We start from the raw sequence: 8,019 nt of genomic DNA, 5'->3' as shown, positions 1-8,019 counted from the left end.
CCCCCCCGCCCGGTTTGCATTGTGCGAGCCGTGGCAACCGCGGAATGTGTCGGGGCTCCCCCTCTCCCCCCCGCCCGGTTTGCATTGTGCGAGCCGTGGCAACCGCGGAATGTGTCGGGGCTCCCCGGGCAACGGGGCCACAGCCGGGCAGTCGGGCAGTGGACGAGCGATGGCCGGCAGCAGCGATTTGGCTCTCCCGGCGTTTCTCGCCCCCGACCCCCCCCGCACGCCTCTGGCCCCTTCCCCTTCCCGCTGCCTCGTCCCCGCCCAGCGGTTCTCACCCTATTGGCAGTGGCGCCGCTGGATGGGCCGGCGCGGCTGGGCCTGGCGTGGCAGCGCCGCCCCCCGGCTCTGCCCGGCCCGGCCCCGGCCCCCGCTGCCCCCAGGGCTGGTGGGGGGCTGCTGTGCCGAGGCCGCTCCCTCCCTGCTCCGCCCCGCCGCCGGCTCTGTCTCCTCCTCCTCCTTCTCCCCAGGCTCCCCCGCCCGCCCGCAGCCGCTCGGCAGCCCGAGCGCCGGCGCTGAGCCACCGGTGCCCGGTCCGGTTCGGGAAGTGCCGAGCCCGTCCCCGGAATCGGGCGAGGGGGCCGGGGTGCCGCTCCCGAAGATCCCCTCGCCGGCCCATCGACATCCCGGGAGCGGCACGGAGCTACACGCAGCCAAACCAGCGCCAGGTCAGAGCGGGACGGGCCGGTTTGGCTGGGCCCGGTTCGGCAGGGGGCGGGGGGGCGGCCGGGGCGGGGCGGTGACGGCCCTGTCTGGCCCGCAGGGAAGGAGAAGGGGCGGCTGGAGGAGCTGTACCAGGTGGGCCAGCTACTGGGGAGCGGCGGCTACGGCTCGGTGTACTCGGGCATCCGCCTCTCTGATGGCACCCCGGTAAGTGGTGGGGACAGTGGCGGGGCAGAGGGGAGGAGAAGGAGGAGGAGGAGGCTCAGCCTGTCGCTCCCCTTGGCTTGCAGGTGGCCATCAAACACGTGGCCCGGGAGCATGTCACAGCGTGGGGTGAGCTGGTGAGTGACCGGGGCTACCGGGAGAAACTGGGGCGTCACGGGGTGGGGGATAAGACGAGGCCTGAGAGGGTGGAAACCGGGACACCGCAGGGGGAGCGGGCGTGGAGTCACTGGGGGACGCGGAGCATCCCGGGTGAGGGGCTGTCCAGTACCGGGGGGGCCGGGTGGGGGGGCACAGGAGCATCCCCTTGGCAGGGGGGATCCCTGGGCACCGGTGGGGCCGGAGAAGGGGCAGCGGAGCATCCCGGGTGGGGGGGGTGCACAGAACCGTTGGGGCTGAGTAGGGGCGCACCCGAGCAGCGGTTCCCTAGCAACGGGGGGCACTGGGGCATCCCCTGGGCAGGGGGGATGCCCGGGCACTGGTGGGGTCGGGCAGGGGGGCACTGGAGCATCCCGGGTGGTCCCCCCGCAGCCCAGCGGCACTCGAGCGCCGATGGAGATCGTGTTGCTGAACGCGGTGGGCTCCTCCGGCTTCCGCGGCGTCATCCGCCTCCTCGACTGGTTCGAGCTGCCGGACGGCTTCGTGCTGGTGCTGGAGCGTCCGGAGCTCGTGCAGGATCTCTTCGATTTCATCACCGAGAGGGGATCCTTGTCGGAGGAGGTGGCGCGGGGGCTGTTCCGGCAGGTGCTGGAGGCCGTGCGGCACTGCAACGCCTGCGGTGTCCTGCACCGGGACATCAAGGCGGAGAACATCATCATCGACCTCGCCAGCGGTGAGCTCAAGCTCATCGACTTCGGCTGTGGCACCTTCCTCCAGGACACGGTCTACACGACATTTGCCGGTGAGCCCACAGCCGGGGGGCTGCTCCCGGCACTGCACGGCCCAGGCTGACCGGGCACCGGTTCCCCCTTTGGAGGGGGGGGAATTAATTACTCAGCCGGCTGCCAAGTTGTTTTTGGCGCGGGGCGGATGTTGTGAAACGGGAGCCGGCTCCCAGCCGCTGCCACCCACCTGCCCGGGGCTGGGGTGGGGGGATCCAGCCTGACAGAAACAAACACCCGTGGGGGTAGCGGGGCGGGGAGGGTTTGCAAAACCCGTATGCTGGCCGGTTTGGATTGCAGGCGTGGAAGGGCTTGGGCTGCTCCACTCCCCTTGTTTGCCTTGGCTTTTTTTAAATATTTTTTTTTGGCTAAGGCAGGGGGGGAAAGGCGTGTTTTTTTCCCACCTGTGGGTTTTTTTTCCTTTTTTTCTCCTTTTTTTTTTTTCCCCTGCACGTATCGGTCGGGCCTTCCCCAGGCCCATGCTGCCCTCTTCCGGCACCGGCGGCTTTTTTTTACAACCCAAAGTTTGTAAACAAGAGTCCCGTGTTGGCGAGGGGGTGGCGGGTCACACTGTGTGTCGTCCCCCCCCCGCCACCGGTGCAGCCGCCGTGTCCCCAAGGACGCTCGGGTGAGGATCCGGGAGCGGGCAGCATCCGCCTGACGAGCTCCGCCTGTCTCCCGTAGGAACACGAGCATACAGCCCGCCGGAGTGGGTCCTCTACCACCGCTACCATGGGCGTTCAGCGACAGTCTGGTCCCTGGGCATCCTGCTCTATGACATGGTCTGCGGGGATGTCCCCTTCGACCAGGATCAGGACATCATCAGGGGCCAGCTCTTCTTCTACCAGCCGATCTCCCTCGGTGGGTCCCCGGCTTCGTGGCGGGCAATGGGTTTGGGAGATGGCACCGGGTGCACGAGTATCCCCGCTCTTACGGCTGTGGAGGAGGGTGATCTCCCGTGGTTAGCTGGGGGAGGTGGCACGTGAGCAGGGTGATCTCCCGGGGTTAGCTGGGGGAGGTGGCACGTGTCCTGCCATCCTGCTCTCCTCCAAAACAGCTCCTGGACCGGGAGGTTTGGGGGTGGTTCTGAGCACACCCATCATGTCCTGGGCACTGCGGACGGTGGTGGAAGGTGGACAGGAGCCTCCTCTGACCGGCGGTGTCTGGTTTCTCTCCCCAGAGTGCCAGGATCTCATCGAGTGGTGTTTGTCCTCGTGGCCTTCAGACAGACCATCTCTGGAGGACATTTTCAACCACCCCTGGCTGCAAGGCACTCACCTGCCCTAGGAGATGGCAGAGACCCCCCACCTGCACGGATTGGCCCGGGACCCTGGCACATAACAGCTCCAGGCATCTCCTGGCCATAAGAAGCAAAGAAGACCAGGCTTCCTCACCACCGTAGCACTGAGCAGGGATCATCGGGAACACGCACATCCTGTCCCGAAGCTGGGCTGGAGACCTGATCTTCCAAGTGCTGGTGGCCACCATCCAACCCAGCTGTCCTGGGCTCCATCTGAATGACCCTGTCTCATTTGCTGGTCTTGCCAGTAATTTTTTTTTTTTTGGTTTTGGTTCTGTTATTGGTGGAGAGAGGAGACCTTATTGCAAACCATCTGGTTTTGGTGGCTCCCAAACGTCTTCCTGACCACCTGAATTCAGGACGGCGAGAGGATCAGAGACCTTATTGCAAGAGACGCTTCAACGGGGGAAAAACAGTGGCCGAATGGCTGCCGCCTCCGCTGTCACCGTGCTCGAGTGCCTTCAGCTGAGATCTGGGCTGTGCTGGAGGAAATACTTGAATTTTCCTACACTGCTGCTTTTCCAAGACTCGCCTGGGTATAGACTTCCTTTTCCCCTTTCAAAAAGAAAACAGGTCAGAAGACACCTGGGAGCCAAGCAGGCGATCCCTCACCTCCCGTGCCTCCACCTCGCCTGGATTTTCTGGGTTTCTTTGCTTCCCGGTGCCCTCACGAATGCACAAACAATGCAAACCAACAGAGCTGTAAATATATATTATTTATAAAGGAGCGAAGTTTGATGTGCAGTTGTTACTTTTTTTCCAGTTTTTGTTTTTAATTTATTTTCATGGATTTGTTTATTACAGAGAGAGTTCTAGCCAGCAGGATAACTTATTTATTTATTTATAATTCACGTGGGTTTCCAACCCACGCCTTGCTCCCACAGCTGCTGCCCCCCCGGTTTTCTGTTCTATTTATGCTTTTTGTTGTGAATCTGCAACTTTCATTTGTTCGAGCCTGGAGAGCGGGACAAAGCTGCAAGTCAATGTCTGCTGTCTTGTACTGCTAAGAACGGGAATGAGATCCTGAAATTGTTGAAATGGTATTTTAAGACATACATGCAACTTTGTGGCTGGAAAATTGCCTGGGGAAAAAGGACCTGGGGGTGCTGGTCAGCAGCTGGCTGATTATGAGCTGGCAGTGTGCCCAGGTGGCCAAGAAGGGCACTGGCATCCTGGCTTGTGTCAGAACTAGTGTGGCCAGCAGGACTAGGGAAGTGATCTTACCCCTGTACTTGGCACTGGTGAGGCCGCACCTAGTTGACTGTGTTCAGTTTGAGCCCCTCACTGCAAGAAAAAGTTTGAGATGGTGGAGCGTGTCCAGAGAAGGGCAACGAAGCAGATGCAGGGTCTGGAGCACAGGTCTGATGGGGAGCGGCTGAGGGAACTGGGGGGGTTTAGTCTGGAGAAGAGGAGGCTGAGGGGAGACCTCCTGGCCCTCTACAACTACCCAAGAGGTTGTAGCGAGTTGGGTGTCGGTCTCTTTTCCCAAGTAACAAGTGATAGGACGAGAGGAAAAGGACTCAAGTTGCACCAGGGGAGGTTTAGGTTGGATATTAGGAAAAATTTCTTCACGGAAGGGGTTGTCAGGCCTTGGAACAGGCTGCCCAGGGAAGCGGTTGAGTCACCATCCCTGGAGGTATTTAAAAGCCATGTGGATGTGGTGCTTAGGGACATGGCTTAGTGGTGGCTTGGCAGTGTTGGGTTAACAGTTGGACTTGCTGATCTTAGAGGTCTTTTCCAACCTAAATGGTTCTATGATTCTGTGAGCTGTTAGAGCCTCTTGAGGCTTTGAGGAAGATGAGAAATAGGTGATCACACAAGACTCTTCACTCTGGACTAACTGATTTTGATACCCTGGAAAAAGAGCTTGAGAGAATCATGTCACTGAAGGAGACCATGGAGTTTGTCATCATTTAAATGTCAGTTTCATAATGTACAGTCTTGGATATTATGGGATAACTTTGAGAGAATTGTTTGTTTCTGAGGGTCTGTTCTCTGTTAGATAGTCAGTCTTGGAGTCCACGGTATGTTTGGCAAATAGCCAGCAGAGGTGTTATATTGAAGAAAAAAGCTAAAAATCATGGTTAGTCTTCAAGTTTGAATAGCAGCAAGGTATATTAGACAACTTCTTTGTGTGAAACAAGCAAACAGTGGTGTTGACATGAACCGCTGTAGGAATAGAGTCTACCATCTCTTTGGCCGCATCAGCCAGACTTTGATAACTCACCCCAAGGGCTGTTTCCCTGCCCAGCATCACCTCATTGCAGCCAATGCACTTTGATCTTTTTCTTTTTTTCCAGAAGGAGAAACCACGTGTATTTTCACTTTCTTCAGCGAGCAAAGTTGCTTTTGCTCAAACTTTTCTGAAAATTTCCAGCACTGGGATAGATTCTGATAGAACTCCAGTTTGCAAGGTGGCAGTTCTGGAAGACGCCGTATTTTTGCATGCAAACACGTAGTCTGGTGTATTTATGTTTGCTGTGAAGGGGCTGTGTGGTCCCAGGCAGCCCAGCGTGGCCTTACTCATCCCTTTCAAGTTAACAGTCCCAGTGCCTTTTGGCAGCCCAGGGTATTAGCGTGGTATGGAGCAGATGCTCTTAAACTTCCAGCCCGCAGTACAGGAGCTCTTTCTCCTCCAGCCGAGGCAGAAGTGGCACTGGCTGGCTCTGCACAGAACTCCAGAGAAAGGGCTCTAACTGTCTTTTGTCCTGCTTTCAGGTTTACCGCCAGCAAGAGTCAGCTCGCAGCGGTCTGGAGCAGCTGCGCCAGGAGTCCTCTCGCCAGGGACATGCACTGGCCACGGTGTCCAAAGAGAAGGAGTTCCTGGAGCATGAGAAGGCTGCCCTAGAGGTGCGACTGGCAGCCCTGCAGCGGGACAGACAAGGCCTGTCAGAGCAGCTGGCAGAGGCCAGGTAAGGGCGGGGAGGAAGCCCTAGGCAGGACGTTATATAATGTCTGTAATTATAAAGGTGGTAATCATTCCACGAGGATTTATGGCATCCTGTGTGCTTTTCAAATGTTTTCACCTTCCACAGGCAGAAAATGAAGGAATCTTGAGCAAAATGAAAAAAAGTATACTATGATTTTAATGTTGTTTTCCTGACAGCTAAAACTAGCAAACATCTCCTGGGCCTCGGGCTCAGGTTTATGCCCCCTTGCACATTCCTGTGTGAAGTCCAAAGCAAGGCAGCTTGGCTCTGAGCTGAGTAATAATTAAACCCTGCAGACGTTTACTGAAACTGAAACTGAAGTTTCTCTCTGGTTTTGGTTTCTTGTTCTATGCATTTGAACATAGATCTGTCCTTATCAAGTAGTTTGGCTGTTCCATGCAGACGTTGTGAGTAGGACACTGCCATCTAGGGTGGAGCCAGAGGCTGGTGCTGCAGATCTCGAGGGCCTTCTGGTTGGAAGGTAACTCTTGTTACTGTGGTGCAGGACCCAGGGCTGGTTACACCAGCAGCTGGGAGAGCTCTTTTGAATCCTCACGTCTCTGAGGACTCTTGCCCATCACTGATGTCTGTGCCCTGTACTCCTCACCACCTGCTGTTTAGAGACAGATGTCATGGAGAAGTTACAGAGGGAAGGAGCGAGATTCTGTCCTTCTGCCTTTCTAAGATCATATGTGACAAGTTCTGCTCAGAAAAAAAAAAAAAAAGGAGTCGTTTGTCATCCTTGTAGGTGTTTTTTAGAAGACTCCTGAACTTGCAGAGCTGTACAAATGATGTTTTAGACATTGTTTCTCATGTTTCTTGACTTTTTCACTGTATTACTCCGAAGTGCGTCGTTAGGATGGCTGATAAACACCCCTTTTGACTCAGTGTGTTTCTTGAGAGCTGCTGCTTCTTCTGAGCTCCAGCTTCTCTTATTTGATGCAGCTGAGTTACGATTGGTCAATTATTGGACTGTTACTAAACTATTAAATGTTCAGCTCCTTTTTAAAAATTTTTTTGGAAGGGATACATTATTATTTTAAAAAGATAGATTAGTTATGAAGAACCTTTGACAATAGATTAAAATTCAGCAACTGTTGTTGCCAGACGTTGTTCTCAAGAGCCTTTTGTTGTCATAGTTTTGGCCTCTATCTTTTCTGTTCTGTTTTAGAGACTGATTCTATTTATCCTAAAATGGAGCATATTTCCTTTGGACTGGCAGAGATTGGCACAATCAGAAATATGTGCTTGTTCTCCTCTTGAAGATACACCCTCCATTGTCCATCCAAGCAGTGAAATTCTACTGCTGTGGTTTTTATGGCACCCCCGTCCTAGCGAGGCAGTGCTGTGTGTTGTGGGAACCTGGCACACAGGGCGCTGTGTTAGATCAGGGAGGTCACTTCAGCTCCTGGTTCCAGAACCCTGCGTGTCATACGCAGCGGTTGGTTGAAGTCTGTGGCTGTAAGAATTTGGCTCTGCAGTACTACAGCTTCCATTTTAGAGAGCAACAAGTCACTTGGGCTACTGCCAACTTAAATAGCAACACTTAGAGAAAAGCAGCAAGTTTTTCCCTTGAACTTTCAACAGTTGAAACTGAAGGCTGCCTGTCTCTCCTTTCAGTGGTCCTTGTTCAGATAAAATCTAGTTCAGATTTCTTACGAGTGCTGCTCCAAGCGAGAGATCTTCCTATATCATCTGATGTATTTCTTGAGTCCCTTTTAAATACAAGGAGTCTGGAAAGTTACTTACCTACAGCTACACTGTGAACAGCATTCAAAAAGTCACGGGTCATCCAGGGAAATACTCGTGTTCTGTCCCCCTGCAGAGCAGCTTGGAAGCGCTGATGAGCTGAGGGCTGTGAGCAGAGCCTGGGCTTTTGCTTGTTGGCCCAGACTCTGGGCACAGCTACCCGTGTGTCTGCCAACAGCGATTTCAGATTTGGCCATTGAGATCAAATTCGGCTGGGCTTTCGGTGTTATGCTGGGTCATAAGCAAAGCCTGGGCATTCCCCCGGAGGGGC

General features: G+C 55.1%; 1 pseudogene; it reads left to right on the top strand.

The window, feature by feature from the left end:
• Positions 1-304: 304 nt before the first annotated feature.
• LOC141936141 (serine/threonine-protein kinase pim-1-like) lies at positions 305-3,110 on the top strand (annotated as a pseudogene).
• Positions 3,111-8,019: the final 4,909 nt, after the last annotated feature.

This window comes from Strix uralensis, chromosome 32 (assembly GCF_047716275.1).
Source record: "Strix uralensis isolate ZFMK-TIS-50842 chromosome 32, bStrUra1, whole genome shotgun sequence".
In the NCBI taxonomy this organism is placed as follows: Eukaryota; Metazoa; Chordata; class Aves; order Strigiformes; family Strigidae; genus Strix; species Strix uralensis.
The sequence above is the reverse complement of the archived record's forward strand: the minus strand, read 5'-3'. Positions and strand labels throughout refer to the sequence as shown.